General features: G+C 33.7%; 1 long non-coding RNA gene across 1 annotated transcript; it reads right to left on the minus strand.

Moving 5' to 3' along the window:
* Positions 1 to 8424: 8424 nt before the first annotated feature.
* Positions 8425 to 9093, minus strand: LOC119076332. The gene is made up of 2 exons (XR_005087607.1): positions 8864 to 9093; positions 8425 to 8644 (listed from the first exon to the last, which is right to left on the minus strand). It is a non-coding gene; the product is annotated as an uncharacterized LOC119076332 (long non-coding RNA).
* Between the last annotated feature and the right edge of the window lie 10094 nt (positions 9094 to 19187).

Raw genomic sequence — 19187 nt, forward strand, 5'->3', positions numbered from 1 at the left:
TAACTTGAGTAATTCTCAGCCAATTTATGATTGTTTTTTTTTACATACGTGGAATTATAATCCCGAGGCTAAGTTCGAAGATGTAGGACCTCAATTAAAAAAGATAACTTTGATGAAATTTGATTTTGTTTGTTAGTGTGGGTAAATCATCTAAGTTTGTTTTCGATGTGCATGAAACTAGTAGGAAGAATAATTTCATCATTCGATGCACAGCTTTTAAGAGTCAATTCGCCAAAACTTCGAACAGTCGGGATTCAAGGCGACGGCGATTCAAACGAGCTATGGCTCAAATGAATCGTCGTTCAATTCTGATAATATCGAGGAACAAGTTTTTTCCCGAAGTGTCCCAGATAGAAATGGAGTTGATTTTTCACAACCCATCAAATTTTGGAAGATCTTCGAACTTTAAAGATCCCCAAATTACGTTTTTTCGAGCGAATTTTATTATTTATAGTTTTACGAGATAATAGTCAGTAAAACTAACGTAATACAGCCAGAAGATGAGCCATAGATCTTTTTTGTAGACGCCAAACTGCCAAAATGAACCAAAATTCTAAAATTTTACCTCATCAATTATTTGAAAATGTAATTTCAGGAGAAGTAGAGCTTACGGAAGTTTGGTAGCATCTCCGATGCAATATAAGCACTTAAACACTTCAACTTCACATAATTCATCGTAGATGCTACCAAACTTCCGTAAGCGCTACTTGTCCTGAAAGTACATTCAATTACCTTTCATATGACACCTCACACGACCATGTACGTTTCGTGTACCTCGAGAAATTTCTGTAAGAAAAGTGTGAGTTTTCAGTCTTTCTTCGGTTGAAAACTTCAACATGCACATGTCTCAGTGTGGATGAATTTTAAACCCAATAAGACCCTATTTGCCCCAGAAGTACATGCAATTACCTTTGTAATGCCACCCCACACGACCCTGTACGGCTCGTGTAACTGGAGAAATTTTTGTAAGAAAAGTGCATGTTTTCAGTTTTCGATCACCTCCCACCAGCCTCGAAGAATTTTTTTGAATGTGGTTTTAGGTTCTAGGGACCAATACCAATCTAGGCACATATAAAAAAGTCCAATGGAAAATGCGTCCGATTTCAAGATTCTGTTTTTCAAAAGAATCCCTCTAAGCATTTTTCGAGTGCGGTCAAAAATCATTCTTGATGGGTTCCAAAGAATTTTTTGTCAAGTTTCACTGTCATTTGCGTGGAGTATTATAGTAAATATGTATTAAATTTGAAAAGTTTTAATGTATACAGCCACGGCAGAGTAAAATAAACCAGGCAGGAGCGGTTCATTTTCGAAACGTCAAATAAGAGACCCAATACACTGTATGAAAATAAACTCAAATGGACACAGACATACAGCTGGATCTGCTAACGCACACTTATTATAATATGATAAACAATCAAAACACATTCTTAACAATGTGTTTACTTCATTCATAAGTGTTATGTGCGCGTAGATGACGTTAACGTAGAAATGCACTGTGTGTAGGTTGTCTTTGAATTGTATACAATAAAAAGTGTTTTTGTTTGTACACCAGCTGGTGATATTCAGCTGGTGCTCATTCTGCATATGAAAAATATTTAGCAATTGTAAATTGAAAAATTTTATTCGAAATAAATATAGTGCTACTAGATTATTCAGGTCCCTAGACAAATCAGCGATCCGGCCTGGTTTACTTTACTCTGTCATGATACAACTGAAAAAATAAACTGGAATCAGTGATGCTTCTGAAGCTTAACAATAAAAAATGAAAATGCAATGAAACTGATCAAAAATACATTTAGAAAAGTGTCAGTCAAAGGACCTGACCCGCCGAAAAGGTTGTACCTAGTATTTATTCATGATGAATATTATACCGTAAAATCATTTCGCGCTACAGGCACAGAAAATAGGGTTAATTAAATTGTGCCATTAGAAATGAAGTTCTTTGTCTTTGTTAATTAGAATTTGTATAGAATTCATAAAAAACCTCTAATAAATAAATAAAAGTCCATAAACATAAACAACGAACGTAAAACTATTGCATTGATGATTAATTTAATCAGAATAACTTTCTAGTAAAAAATGCTTCGGTCGCTCAATTTATTCAACATTCTGTTTGTTATTTTATTTTTCCAATACATTTTTTTTCTAAATCCCAGCCCATTGCCAAAGGTATTTTAATAAGCAAGGAATTTAAATTTAATTAATGTTAAAATGCGCAATGCTTTGTAGATGACTTTTTTTCGCCTTTTTATTCGTTATAAATTTATTTATACTTTGAAAACATCGAAATCCAACTCCTAACAATACCGAAAGACTCTCTGTTTTACTTTGTATATAAATATGTTGTGTACGTACCGAAAGAGTTAATGATGAGGTAAATTAAAAGTTCTTTTTTTTTACTTTTATCCAGTTCTTCTCAGCAATTTTATTGTTTGTATATTGTCTATGTATACATACATATGTCTATATACAATGTATAATGAAATAGCCACGAAAGAGCTTTCTGTGTGTAGACGTTGTTACGTATATGTTTTCTAATTAGCGCGCGTCTTAATTATATTAAAGTTATGCTTTATAGTTAATAAATAAATCACTTTGAGTTTAATGACTGGTAAATAAAATGCTGTGTGTGTACTGCTCCGCTCGTTGTGTGGATTATTTTCATGTCTAAAATTTTTGCTTTTTGTCACTGTCCACATTTATTATATTTCAGAGGTGGGTACAAATTGAAGATCAAAGCGAAGAATTGTATAATTTTAATGGATTTGAGTTGACTTGAACGTTTTGTGTGAATATAGTTTATCTTAATTAGCATTTATGTAAGCAAAATGTATACGACTGTTTCATGGTTGGATCGGCACTCTGACTAAATCGTAATCCCGCTATTAGAAAATGCAGATTATGTCATTCAAACTCAGTGGAAACATTTAAATGAGTAGAAAAAAAACATGGAAACACTGAGCGAAACAATGTGAGACAATTTGTTGTTCGAAAATAATGAACTTCTATGAATTGTGAGAAACAGTAACTAATGTCGGTATATCAGTACCCAGTGATCCGTATTCCATATCAAGTCTTCTTCTTCTTCTTCTTTAACAGTCCTCCAGTAAGGTAAAGTGAAATTCGATTCATGTCTTAGATTTTTTTTTTTTCAGAAATGGCTTCTTGTGTGAAATTTACTACTCCGTGGCGATATCGAACATTTTCATCATTTGTTCTATAGTACCATTGATAGGTAATTTACTATTATTTCTGTTGGATATTTCCAAGACCATTTGTATTTTAAACTCAACCTTCAGCGATTCTATCAATGAATCGTATTGAATAGAATCATTAAGACATCGAAATGAGCACTGAAACTATCAGCTCAGCTTACGCCACCTTACAACGAACTTTCAAACAAAGATTAATGAACAAAAAAACTGCTTAGTATCTCCAGATGCACACATATATGCTTGTCAAAGAATTTCAACTTAAAACAAGAAACCGCACCAAGAAATTATTAAGTTCCCAAGTTCGCTAAGGTTCAATTACATAGACTTTTTTCACAGATTAATCATTTTTAACTGTACATTCAAGATACACATCCTTTATATTTTACATCCTAATATGATAATTATTTCATTGTTGCTAACTTTTTACAAAAAAAAAAAGTTCCTTGCCTTCTTCCATAAGAAAAAAATTGCCTTTGTTTCAAAGAAATGGATTTCCTTGTATCCACGAATAGGTACTACTAAAATATGTAAATTTTTATTGTTATTGCTTGTAAAATGCAGATTTGCATATTTATGCATCTATTTCGCGTTTTTTTTTTATATAATATCATTGTCTACATTATGGCGCGGCGGCTTGGTATAAAATTGTGGGCTATATGAAATCGCGAGTCTGTTATATGAAAGCGAAATATTATTACATTAGTTTTATAAAATCACGACTTCGTTAAGGTACTGCATAGAGAGCCGAGGAAATTAAAAGCATAATTAAAATATAGTCAATGCTAGTTAATTTGGAGCATATTATGTTTTGAAATCGTTGCAATTTACTGACTTTCTATCGTAACTCTTCTTTTTTAGATTCTATTTTCCGCTTTTAATTCTATCAAATCAGTAGAAATGGTATTTCACCTCGAGAAATTAAACGAACTGATAGCCTCAAGATACTCAAATCAATCAGCCTTGACCTACATTAAATAATCCTTCCGGCCAGACCGGACTTTCATCAATCTCTCTGTTCAAGACAACCTTTTTCTTTTAATTTTGTGGCTACAAAATTCGTAATGCAATATGTATGTACAACAAATGCAGTAGCCAGAGCTGAAGAGCGAACCCAACCCTACCACGTTATTTACTCACTGCAAGCGATGGAATTTCAATAAGACCACTAGGCCCCACCTCTTAAGTGGGTCAGGTCCCTTGACTGGCTTTTTTTTTCTATAATTCCAGCCTTAGTTTTCTAACCATTTTTAAATGAGGTGGTGTTTTTGAGATCACAAAATTAAAGTCATCAGTATTCAGAAAACAGCAGTCATCACATGCTTCATTTTACTCATATTTATTTAATTTCCTGAAGAAACAAAAAGAGCTATGAGTTGAAGGTCCAGCGAGCGATGTCTTACTCCTAAGTTGAGTCTCCTATATAGTCTACTAAAAGCGTTGAACAGGTGGCGCATTGCTTGCTTACCTCGTGAAAAAAAAAAACTCATGTGAATTACGGCTCTGGCAAAATTCACACTCGTGCAAACACTTTAGGAACGAAAAAAATTCTTTTAAGAACACGATTTCACGCAAAAATTGTATATCGCAGATTACCAGTCTAATAAAGTCCAATGTTCGAATTTAACCACATGAATTACGATGCTGGTCGAAAACACTTAATATTTTCAAATCTGCGATTTTTGAAGCCTCTGAGAATTACTCGAGTTATCGTGTTATCAAGCAAGCAAGATTGTTCTAGACTTCTAGATTGTTCGACCAGAAATCCAGATTCACTTGCTCGTCGAATTTTTTCTGGAACCTCACTACTCCAATATTATCCATCTACGAACTTAAAATCGGGTAAAAATTACTTAAGTTATCACGATAACAAGGATCAGCGTCTGAGTATAATTTCTCCCACAACGATCACAAAATTATATTCACATGAAAAATCAATGTCTCTTTTATTTAGAAAACAGCAGCCATCACATGCTTCATTTTACTCAAATTTAATTTAATTTTCTGCAGAAACAAAAAGAGCTATGAGTTGCTGGCCCAGCGAGCGATGTTTTACTCTATTACGAGTCTACTATATTGTCTCCTAAAAAGCGCTATGAGTGTCAAATAACAGAAAACATACGCTATGAATGGAAGGTCCAGCGAGGTACGTTTAACACCTAATATTAGTCTCCATATAGTCTACTAAATGAGCTGAAAAGGTGGCGTATTTCCTGCCTACCTCTTGAAAAAATATAACTCGTGTGAATTACGGCCCTCGCTTCGCTCTGGCCGCAAAGTTCACACTCGTTCAAGCATTTTAGGACCGAAAAAAAATCTTTTAAGAATACGGATTTCACTCAAAAATGGTCGTATATCCCAGATTACTAGTACAATTAAATTCCAATGTTCGAGTTTCACCACATGAACTACGCTACTAGTCGAAATTGATTTTTGAAGCCTCTGAGAATTACTCGAGCTATCGGTAAGCAAGCAAAAACTCTTTTGGGAAGTACTTCTTAATTGTTAGACCAGAAATCCAGAATTTCTGACAATATGTTTACAATTACTCCAAACTCACCACTCCAATATCATTCTCTGTCAATTAAAACCAAAATTTTGAAAATCGGTAAAGAATTACTCGAGTTATCGAGTCCACAAGGAAAAGCGTCTGTGTAGAATTTCTCCCATCTCGTTGTTCTAACATTATCCATCTGCAAACTCAACCTCAAGAATTTCAATCTTCGTCGAATAACACAAAAAATTTGAAAATCGGATAAGAATTAGGGAAGTTATCGCGGTAACAAGGAATAAAATTCTCTTGAGAATTACTCCCATCTCATTACTCCAATATTGCCCATCTACGAACTTAACCTCATGATTTTCATTCTCCGTCGATTAAAACCAAAATTTTGCAAATCGGTAAAGAATTACTCGAGCTATCGAGTCCACAAGGAAAAGCGTCTGTGTAGAATTTCTCCCATCTCGTTGTTCTAACATTATCCATCTGCAAACTCAACCTCAAGAATTTCAATCTTCGTCGAATAACACAAAAAATTTGAAAATCGGATAAGAATTAGGGAAGTTATCGCGGTAACAAGGAATAAAATTCTCTTGAGAATTACTCCCATCTCATTACTCCAATATTGCCCATCTACGAACTTAACCTCATGATTTTCATTCTCCGTCGATTAAAACCAAAATTTTGCAAATCGGTAAAGAATTACTCGAGTTATCGAGTCCACAAGTGTACGGACGTTTTCTGTATTTAACGTTTTTTGTCAATGTAGAACATTTTCAAAATATCAAAGTGAACTTAGCGTTACGGACATTTAAGGGTATTTTCTTTCATAAGACCCTGACTTTCAGTCAAGGGAATAAGACCCTGACTTTCAGTCAAGGGAATTACATGTTTCTTTATAATAGATGGGTCAGATGATTATTACTTATTAAATTGGAACACAAAACATTAAATGTTTCATGCTAAATATACTTGCCTCTTGCTTATCACAATAATAATGTCAGAAATTTCACTCGAAATACATTCCAGGTTAGGTCCTCATTTTCGTTTCACTTAAAAAAAAATTAATACGTGTACCATCTACACAACCTATAAAGACAAGGCATACCAACCGTTTTATCAATAGATATTTTAATATTCATAAAATTCATGCCATTACGTAAGCTTCGAAAATATATTATAAAATTTAATTAATTATTTAATAAAATTTCCCTTATTCAGTTATTAATTATAGCTAAAAACTTTTAAACAACATTCTCTGCTGCTGCTGGCGATGCAACAAAACCACCGTTTCAAGGGGGTTTTTTTGTCATTAACAAAAAGGGGTGGCGCGAACACGAAATAGAGCTTATTTGCCTGCAATATATACATAAAACAATATGATAAACATTATACATATACACCCATTATACTGATTCTATAATTTCCTATACAACCGTACATGCTGTACGATATATTTGTAAAGAACAAAGCGAAAGTATAGATGGAATATTACGGAATCTATGGATGTACTGTACACAGGTAGTGATTGGTAATGAACTAGTAACTTGCATGTTTGAAGAAGTGTTTCGAAATTTGAAATTGAAAATTTACACTGCTCCAAATCCAGCAAAGGTGTAAAGACGAAATTCGTTTGATGTTAATAATAATACACGCCATCCAGAATAAACTCATGCATATGCCCACAATCTGTGCTTAAATAAAAATATGAATAAGGGATGAATGTGAACCAATTTTTTCGACATTAGCGCAAATTTCATAAAGTTTCGTTTTGTACCAGGTTCTTTTTTTCCCTTTTGTGAGCAATCATTTTCCGATTAGCTGGAATTTTATTATTCGGTTTGGGCGTAAAATGTTAAGGAAACTAATGTACAACCATAGAACGTCCATGTATACCAATACCACACTGTTGGCTAACTGCACTCAATCCGAATTCATATCAAAAACATCCACAGCGGATATGGAGCGCTCTGGCAACCGAACATAGCGGACGCGTTACACCAATGCTCATGAATAATGGTTGTAATATTCATTCGCATGTGTTTCATTTAATTATTGCAATAATTGATGATGAGCCAGGTATAAATTCAGATGTTACAGTTCATAATGTGTAGCATACAATTTTTAGATGTATTTTATATTGTTGTCTCTGGAGAATTTTACCGGCAATCTATGGTAACCATGCTAATTTATTGAATAAATATTTTATGTGAGTTTAAGGGTTTTTGTGACATCTATTTTGTATAACTGTGTGATATGCAGTTGAATATTGGAACACACAGTTGCAGTCGGGAAAGAAATAATTAATATGTAGCCAGGAGCTTTTGTGAGCTTTTTTGGATACAAGATTAAGATTTGAGATGTAGTACCAAAGTTTACAAAACTTTTAAGAGCAATGGACCCTTTGCAGATTTGTAGCCTACATTTATGCGGTAAAATATTCGTTTTTTGATGATTCAACATCTTTTTTTGAAAAAGAAAAACCATTAAAGCACCCCGTGTTACGTTTAAAGGAAACCCAATTTTTAATTAATCGGGAAACAGACAAAATTTTTATAATTTATTTACATTCTTTACACAAAATAGAACAATTCTGCATTTACAGAATTTCTTTTACAATAGTTCAAATATATTTAAAAAGTTGGGTTCTCTTTATTTAAATATGCGAAAATAAAGGCTGCTCACAATGATGCAGCCCGTAAAAAAACGATCTTTTCAAAAATCAAAGGTTACAAAACATAAAAATCATCTACTCTATCCGGTCCCAAAGTCCCCAAAATACACGCAGCGTTGCCTCTTTGTATCGCAATTGAAATTTTCTGCAATAAATAATCCATTGATCGCGGTTCCCCTGAAGTGGCCTTTATAATTTTTCCTAATTTCTCAATGAATTTCTTTGTTTCAGGTCCCATACAGCCTAAAGTCTCGAAAGCTAGAGGAGTAAACAAATAATTTTCTTTTAAACGCTTATAATGATTGTGTTTAAATCTTTCTGCGTTATCCGCAATCGACCGCTGTTTCTTGCTAGATTCATTAATATATGAAGGCGCCAATGTATCTCTTATGGTTACATCCCAAATAAGAGATTTCCCATGACTCCATGGAATCAGGGTCATTCCATCAGGTCTTTTACCATCATCTCTAGATATACCTGGCGGTTGTAACATGGTTGGAAATCCTGCTGAAGAAAATGCATGAGAAAAAACTTTGTTGACTTCATCATGCGCAGCAATTTTTTTAATTTTCATTTTGCATGATAAGCCGTGTAAGCCATCCTTTTGAACCATTCCACCACAAACACACTTATGTTCCTCGCATAAACCAGAACCTAAACGAAGACCAACAGCAATTCTAGCAGAGTTGTTATCCAATAGCAAACCCAATTGGATCGATGGAACTACTTGCAACCACTTTGAAGATTCTTTGGTTGATGATGCAAGTAGTCTTGCACGAGCAACAGGTTGTATTTGAAAAGCATTTTTATAATTTTGTACGACTTTCTTCTCAATATTTTTCAATATTCAAAAAGACAGTCAAGAGACTGTCAGGAGGCTGTCGGTTTTTTAGAACAGTTTAGAACTTTCATTTACTAACACATACAAACAATAACAAAGGGCCATCGGAGCCGTGCTATAACATTGCCGATTGTTGTGTAAATTTGATGTGAGTTTTGTGGATTTTCATTTCAACTTTAAAAATATAAAATTGTGTTTTTTTCATATGTTGTAGAAGAATTATTTTCTTAAAATAAGCTTTTTTGTCAAAATTATAAAAAGTCCCTGTTTCCCGACTAATTGTAAATGTAAGCTACAAATTTGCAAAAAGGGCCCATTGCTCTTAACAGTGACGATAAAGGAATGGTAGAAATGGTCAAATATCGCTCTACATTTTAATTTCATGAACAGCAATTTTATCTCTATAATCTGCTCCTTCTTTTGTTTAAAGTATCGTCAAGTGTCTATTGCAAAGTCTTTTTCTTATTCATTCGTTTTAACATACTATTATCCTTATCAGACAACAATGATCGGGGCTAAGCTCATATTTTTTGTGTTGACTGTCGGCAATAGTTAACGATTGAATCAGTTCTGAACCTATGTCTGCGAGGATCTGTTTTTTTTGTAACCTGAAGCTCAAATATTGAATTCCAATCTGAAACTGTTTCTATTCCTGTTTTTACAGTATTTGTTGAAATAAATGTAGATTTTCAAAGAAGATCTGTCAATCTAATCTTTACCTAATTAGAATTAGAATTTGAACCACACATTTGGCGCTCTCAAAATAATATCATCAATAATGGTTCAGTTTTTAATTATAATTGAACTCTGAACTCATTCAAATACTGAATGTATCTCCGCCAAAAATTAAAACTTTAATCAATCTGATGATAGGTTCAATTCGCTGAATTTTATCCTAAAATATAATTTTTTAATTGTCGTGCTAATAAAATTGAAAGCTTCCGTATAAATTAAGGTTCAATGGCGGCGACAAAAACATTTTTTTTAAATGTCCACTTACGATCTGTTGGAAATATTGCCGTTATTTCGTTTATTATTATGCATTGTCCGAAGCCAAATGAAACTACTTTTCAGATGTACAGTCTGACTAAATAGATCGCAATAAAAAATATATAAATCGTTTAGCCAACTAATATGTCTAGTCTACACACATCGAATACAAAATTATATTTCAAACATAAAAACTCCATTAACATTTTTTTCATTTCTCGTCTTTCATTATCTTTTTTTTTGATTTTTTGCCTAGATGGATGGCTGTTTTATTTTTTGTTTTATAAATATGAATTTATTATAAATTAAGTCGTCAACATGTTTTTGTTCCATTCAATTAAAGGAATAAATATTTAATTTGGTAGATTTTTTAGCTTAGACAAGCAAAATAATATACTTTCAAGCAAAACTACAATACTAAATCATTTTCAACTTTCTTTAAAAAAATAAATAAATAACTTTAGCTCTACACTTATAAGTCTGTTTCCATCCTTGTGTACATATCCTTAGGAACTTTGCGCCAATCTCAGGTTTTGCACTTTCGAGTATTATGAAGTACAAGATGAGGATATAAGATCGTTAGGTGGCAAGTGCCTTAACGATTTCTTATCGAAATTTTCCTTATAGAAGTAGTAAGGTCAGGGGAATTGAAGAAGCTTACCAAAAAGTTGTTGATTGGTAAGCTCGAAGTACTACATAGGTCCGCGCTTAAGGCGACACTCTAAAATTTCCAATACGATTTCCGACTGATTCACTTTTCACGTACCATTTCCCTGAGATACTGACTGTTCCTAGATGTATGAGGTGGCTGTTTGTAAGTTTGTTACCATGATTTACTCTAATTTGTTTATGGTTTCACGAAACAGCTGAAAGTATCCTTCCTGCTTGAAGCTAGAATTTTTTACCCACAATTTAAATTTAAAAAAATATTTTGGTTTATTTATTTATTTGTTGGTTTTGAGACCGTTCTAACAGCCTTTTACAGCCAATAACAAGTTCAGTCTGGACCACCGGCTTTACGTGACTTCCGAACCACGCCTCGAAGTATTTTTAATTACTCTCTGAGGAAAGTTAGGTGCGAAATTGATATCTCGCCTTAATGTAGGCTAGACATATGTACACAAATTCATCGTATTTGGGTTACGTCATACGATTCATTCAGTGTGTACATCGTTGCAGCCACCAAACACACCGCAACTACCCAAATTATGAAGCTTGAGTGAACTAAGGACGTTACCAATGCGATATAATCGCTAGAAAAATTCCACGCGGAATTTGTCTGTCACGGGAATCGAACCCGGATCATTTTGGTGGAAGGCTAGTACGTAACCACTGAGCCATCCCGTCATGTTTACTGGATAAAGAATTCAGTTTTGCATTCAATATTTGTGAAAAATCACACCTTCGACCACAAATTCTAACTTTGATGGTCCCATTTTTCGGATCGGCATTAATTTCAAATATAAAATGGAAAATTGTTGTTGGTGACCATATGTGACATATATGGAAAAGAAAACAAAAATTATTAAATTATTCAGATGAATGCACGGCACACATTTCCAGCCAGATACACATCCTCTGTGTTATCTATCGGCAGAGCAGTTCGTTGTGCTCCTTTTTTGCAAATATGAAAGGTAAATCGACTACGATGTATCGTACAACAACAACAAAAAACTATACCTAACCAAACCTTTATCGGTAACATATGGCATGTAGAAAAGCATGAAAGTTTCCACTGAATTGAGTAAATTTTTTTGGTTATTCGAAGTGAAGGAAATATTGTCCGAAAAATTCAAATTGATTTTAAACAAATTTGGGTCCTCCTCTTCATACCATATCACACATAAATTCACCAAACTCTTTTCACTTTATATTATGCAGTGAGAGCTGGGCTGATGACTGAATGGGTTGTTTTTTCAGCGAATGTTTACATAGCTGAAATAGGTTTTGCCACATTGATATGATTTTCTAATACTCAATACAATCCTTCAAGATATGGACTTGATACGAATACCTGCAGAATTTCAATTGTATGAACGCACAGGTTCAATAAATAAAGACAAGTTTATCAGATCTCATGCTTTTATACGTAGGATTGATGATGGTGATGATAATAAGGTCTGTAACACCGTGTCTACCCAAACAGATATCGAATTGTCAAAGCTTGCCTTAGCTTGACACCATTAGCTAATTAACATGCATTTTAGAACTTGCATTTCTCTAACACAAAGATTCATTTTCCGCATTGGACTCAGAAATTATTTCTGAACAATGAAATTGGTTATCTTAATTATACTCGTTCAACGAAATACAAAATCTGTGCTTCCCAATTCAGAGAGTTGAAAGGAAAACTCTGTCTCACCCGAATCGTATTATAGCCAACGAAAATGCGAAACGACACATATTCATTTTTCATAGAGTGCAAATACCAATTAAAACTAAATTAGGACATTTTAATGAGACGTAATTAAAGGCAAATATTTCATGGAATTGAATTAAAAACTGAATTAAGAAGATTTAGCTAATTACCATCATCAAAACATGTATACGAGGATCAAATTGGATATACGAAAGTGAAAAGATGTTTTATATGAAAATACGGAAGCGAACAATGGCATTAGACTCATATAATGGTTTTATGTGTATAAGTATATTGGATTGAAACGGCAATTTGTAGCATTCAAGTAGTGTAGTGGGTGTTAAGTGGACTGAAATTTGACGATGAAGGATCGTATAGCATTAAATAGACAACGAATGTACGCGTACGTCATCTCGTTATACGGCTTACGTAAAAGTGTATTTCTACGAATGTACCCTAGATTTGCTTCTTTTCGGACCGATTTTTATGTACGTTAGGGTGATGTGATTTGTTAAAATATTTTTGATGGCCTGATAATTTGACTAATTAACTAAGTAAACACACCGCCACACCGCCGCTGAGTCTTGCTTGTAGTGGGCTAGAATGGTCAGTCAGTATAAAATATCTTTCACTCCGGTTTCTGTAGTATTGAATGTCTAAGACACAATTCGCCAATTTTTCGACCACTTGGAAAACAAGCTAAAAAAAATCCATTTTGAAAGTAATGTGTCTAAATGTCATGTGATGTCAGAGGGTGGTCAAAACATTTTTTAGCATTAACTTGAGGAAGGAGCAACACAAAAAGTTCAAACTTTGTGGGATTGTTGGCCTATACACGGCCGACAGTTTGAGCCCACTCTGACGTCCGCACTCACCACCCATGACCAGCCATCAGTCAAAGTATGGTGAACTTTCAAATAGTACGGAACCTCTACAACATCATTGTTCTGATGGGCCGTCTACATATTATGGTAGCTGGCTTCAGCCACCATCACATATTGAAATTTCACCACAGAAGTTTTATGTTGCAGGAATTGCGGACCATTTGAAGAAAAGTTGACCTTTACGGCTGGTATAAAAGAGTAAATTTGAGCCAAATTCTTGTCCAAAATAGTTTTTTTTTTATTAGTAACGTGTCTGGGGGACAATTCTAGCCCATAACCGATCGATTCCGAGCGACTCTTTCTGAAAAAACACTTTGCTCATAGTCGGGAAAGTTGGCCATATCGCACAACACAACTGCATTTCTCGTGGCAATGAATAACACTTTATAACACAGTATTGAGAAATTAAATCAGTGGCGCCGAGTATATGGGGGCGATAGGGTTAATTGCCCCGAATGTAAAAGTTTGTGAGGGCAATGTCCCCATCAAGTGAGAGAATAGTTTTAACATTTCATTGAGGAGCAGCGACCAAAATAGATTTTTAACATTGACCAGAAAACCAAAAAGAAAACCTTTGGGAAAACCAAAGCCGGCACCTTTGAATGAAATCATAGTTCGGAATCATTATGTGAATACAATAAGCGTCCTTTCCACTCTTATTTTTCGTACGAAAGTACTTGCTTATTTAAAATTCAATTTAATCCAGAAAATACCGTAGAAAATCATTATTATTTTTCACCAATGATTGTCCGCGTTAAAAAATAATTTTTTTTCCCTAAAAGCTCGAAAATTTTCCCCTGTTTAATTAATAAACATTAAAACTGTTAAGTCGTTTTCTCTCTTTTATATTATAATGCCAATTGAATTACATAGCTTTATTCTCTGTGCACAAAGCAAATTCAATTAAATTTAATTAGCTAATTCATACATTAAAATTTACCGCCCACTTGTTTTGTTTTAATTCAACTTGAAAATGTTTAATTTGAGTCGATGTTACTTGATAATATATATAAATACATGCAAGGAAATAGAAAATGGAAATGGGATGAGTAATAAGGTGCGGGAATGGAATTAAAACCGAGAAAAGTACAAAGTTGAAATTTAAAGGGACTCTTGTTTAATTTCCCGCCTTTCAAAAATCCTAAAACAACCCCTTTGATATACAATTTACATGTGTGCGGTGTAAGCCCGTCGGCAAGTTGGAAATTGAGTGTGAGGCAGGACAATTAAAAGTGGTCCCTATAACCGCATGAGAAGATTTACGAAAATTTATAATAGGTCACCCTTCTGCATCCCCCATTTCTCTCTCCTACTACGTTGGGCTTCCCTTAGTGTGTCTCATTTAAAATTTATCCCATATTTAATGTTGAACCAACAGACCCGACTCCACGAAATATCAACGTATAAATTTCGTGTATATGTGTCATTGTTTGCTATATACTAGAGCCCAATGGAGAAGAGAACGTAGGGAAAAAAACGTCCCATTGACAATGTTTAATTTCAAACAAAACAAAACAAGTGTTTTTCCTTTGTTGGTTAATTAATAATGCCAATTATGAACTTTTCAATTAACTAGACGTTGTTGTGGCTGCTGAAGGTACTTAACTACGTAAAAAAAAATTGCCATACAATCGATGTGCACGATTTACTGAGGAACGGAAATATTATATTTCAAATTTGTTGGCCAAATGAATGAGAAAAATGTTCGTAAAACTAACGGTTGACCATTATGACAAATGGCTTCCTTTCTTGTTAGATGCATGAATGTTCTCAGTAATATTGCTATCGATGCGTCTCTCTTAAAACAACATTAAATTTTATAATTGTTCGCTTTCCTACATACAGTCGGTACACAAGACGATATAGATTTAGGTGCATTGTATTTTTATGATGCTTCACGGAGAAAAATCCGGGATCGGACAAATGTTTTTGCCCATCGATGTTGTTGTCTCACGGTGTGCCTGAACCAAATTTAAACAAAAATTTTTGCACCTCTGATTTTTCTTCTTTTTTCTCTTTTTTTTTGGGTCATAGCAAACAACTTTTGTTCGAGGGGTAGGTTGGCGGAGCGGGCGCTTTTCGAAAAAATTGCGAAAACGTCATCTGAAGTCCATTATTTGGCTGGTTCCAGCACTTTTAATAACTGTTGTGGGCTAAATGACTTATTATATAAATTTTGGTAAGTCATTGAAAGTGATCAAGAATACTGTCAACTAGTTACAAGAACTTAATGTGCCTCTAAATGTGACAATTATGATGGGATTCTTCGATATATGTGAGCAGCGCTCCAAAATTTCGGAGTAGCCGTACGTAACAGCATTGTAGGACCAATCAGAGTTCAAAATGACTACAGTTTCCTAATGTTAGTATCTCTTCGATGCCTTCGAGGATAAAAGCGATTCTCTATTTAAATTTTATATTTTTCGTTACGAAAGTGTCGGCTTTGGTGGTTTCGGTTTCACGGAGGTCCTTTAACTTAGCTACATTTTTTCTTTAGTGTTGCAATATTGATTCACACTGTGATTTGCTTAACATCAGTATAAATATTGGATCTGTTACTTATTTTGATCCAAAAGTTTGTGAGGAATCGACGTTAAATCTATTACTTCATTCAATTTAGCAAATATTTGGCTACGAAAGTCCTTGTTCATCCCTTATTTTTGTCGTTACTAATACTATAGATCATACAGTCGCTCGTATCGTCGATTAAGTGAAATGTTTTAAGTCATTGGACTTGTCCGCCTAAAATGTTCTACAAAACGTTGAGATATACCCGAGACCAAACGCTTTCACTCAACATTTTTGTCTGTGCATAAGATGTTCAATATACAGCAATTTCCATGTAAAAGGACTGTGTGAAAGGACAATGGTTTCAAAAGAATTGGTACGCATGAATATTTGGAAAATAAAATACGTTTGAACGTTTTGAAAGCATGCAATTGTGTTTTACAGTCTCTCTGTTTGTACAAAGGAATGCATTTTATTTTTACCTAAACTACCCTTGAGCTATTCAATTCCATAGAGGAATATTTAAGTCAAATTTTCTTCACAAAAAAATAAATAAATAAATTGCATTACTTCATATTTGTATTGTGTATTTGCTGAGAATATGGGGATGATGATGGGGATGGCATGTTTGGAAATGTTGTTCGACTAATAAGCCTTGGTTACGATAAAAATTGTGGTCACTTTGAATGGTGAATGGGCAATATTGAAGTCGATCTCATCATTAAAATATTTAAACCCACAAGGACTTTTTTGACCAAATTTTTTGCACATTTTCACCAACAACATACAATGTCACCACATCGCCAATGTGAGTTGTTAGGAATGTGAACAATAATTTAATCAAATCAAATCAAGTCAGGTGAATATTTCAAAACGTGTAACTACAGCCGTTCTCCCACAAAAACGCATATGATTTAGCGAGAATAAAAAACAATCTGGTTCTGGTATTACTAAATTTAAACATTATATATTGTAGCCCAGAGATTGTACACCACACACACACGACACATATCACTCTATGTTATATATGCTTGAGGAAGAGAATGTTGTATAAAAAAGCACAACACAAAACTGCACATTATCAGCAAAATTTCCATATTTAAACAACACGTGTATGTGAATTTACGTAGATTGTGTGTTAATCTACATAAATTGTCTCAATTCCCGGCATGTCACGTAGACAATTTTGGCCAAATTTTGAATTGAATTAACATATAATGAATACTAAAATGTCGGCTACTAGAAACATAACACAAAATTGAAATAATTTTTGTCTTTCTTTCCTTTTTTGTATGTGAATCATTTCGACTAAACTGGGCTAAATGGAAGTAACTGGTTGCCTAACTTCAGTATAAAATATTTGTTTATCATCAAGGAAAGGGCTTACACTACTTCGAAAAATTATATTGTTGGTAGAACAAAACAATTTGAAAACCATTTTTTTAGCGTGAAAAAGTCTCTGGTAAAAGATTGCTTTAGCAATAAAGAGTCATAAAGAAATCCGTTTGTTTAGGAATTATATTCAAATGACTTGCATATCTGGCATCTGACGTTATTGTCAAGTGCTTGAAACGTTCATTCGGATGTTTTAATCATTTTTCATGTTAAAATCAGTGAGATGCAATTCGACAATAATGTAGTTTGGTAAGGTGAATGAAACGACTATCCTTTCAGAAACGGATAGTCATCGATACCAACGATAAAAATAAGGAATGATTTTGGTCTTGTGAGCAGCGTTGGTTAAAATTGATCTGTACAACTTCATTGTTGATCTGTATCAAACAGTAACAAACGAAGTACCAGATTGAATGATTCACGAAGTCTGTCTGGTATTTGTAAACTTTTTTGCCTGACACATATTGTTAAATCAATGCAAATACCTTTACATACATCTACTTCTACATACAAAACTTGTTCTAGGAGTTTTAGTATAGATTAGGACCAATAGAACAACAATTATGTAAATTGTACTAAATTGTACTAGATCGATCTACTGGTGTTATTCAGAAGATTTAAATCGATAAATTAGCGAATAGCATCTCTAATTATCACTCATTATCCAAATGCGACAGCTTAATGAATAGCATTTCATTTTGTCAGTCTGATGATGACACATTGTGTGTAACGACAAATTGCATCGATACAACATTACATTTCTTAAAAAAAAGAAAAAATTTGCATTATTCCAAACAATATTCCATTTTATGAATAATGTATAATACGCACGATTTGTGCACCACACCAATGTCGCTCATTAAGCTCCTATTCATAAGGGTGGTTATATGTATAGCAGTCGACACCTTCGGTTCGAGCAGAGAGGCTATGGTTTACCATTTCTGGCAACATCATCAACAACATCATCCTGTGAATGTAACACACAGGAAGAAATTTTTTTTTGTTACATTCAAAAAAGGAGGAAAAAATTGGAATTTGTATTACCTCTACGATGCAAGGTTGAATTAAGCGAATTCGGTTCTTCTACAGTGTGTCATGCCTATAAGGAAAATTGATAATTTGCTTGTAAAATCCGATCCAAAAGTTATTAGTCAACAAAAATTTAATGAAATTCGATTTTTTTTTGTTTATATTTGACTGGAAATGAATTTCCATCAATTAATTTATTTTTATCTGAGTAGGTGTTATACCTACTTCATCAATTGGTGAGTCTATTTATCTATTTCACATTTACATCTCTTTGTAAATGATGTAAGCTTTCCGTCTACTTACAATTTACTTATCGCTTTTTCTCAATTTAAATGTCTTCTGGAAAGACAGAAAGACGTTTGATATTACAGACAGCTAAAAATGTTTTATAACTCAGTCAGTCAGACAATAAAATGTAATTAATGAACGATAAAAAAGTATAATTTATTTATAATCCATTTTAAAGTTTATTAATGTAAAGTTGGTTTGATTGCTTGTTTTGCGCGATGGGTACGGTATAATTAATACGAGAGAAGTTATTTGTAGAACAAGTAACATTCTTTCAGACTGTGTCGCGTTAATTGGAACACATATTTTCTTTCAAAGAAAGTTAATCGATGCTGAGGTTTTGAATCGAGGTTTGATCACTGCCTTTACACCATTGACACACCGCCAATAAAAATGTTAATCGTTCCGTAATCATCGTTGGAACTGCGAGAATGAACGTGCAATTTTATTTAACAAAATTCATGAAATTTCGATAAATTTCTGCAGCTTCTACTTGTTAGAATCTTG

Source organism: Bradysia coprophila, unplaced genomic scaffold (genome assembly GCF_014529535.1).
Source record: "Bradysia coprophila strain Holo2 unplaced genomic scaffold, BU_Bcop_v1 contig_232, whole genome shotgun sequence".
NCBI classification, from domain to species: domain Eukaryota; kingdom Metazoa; phylum Arthropoda; class Insecta; order Diptera; family Sciaridae; genus Bradysia; species Bradysia coprophila.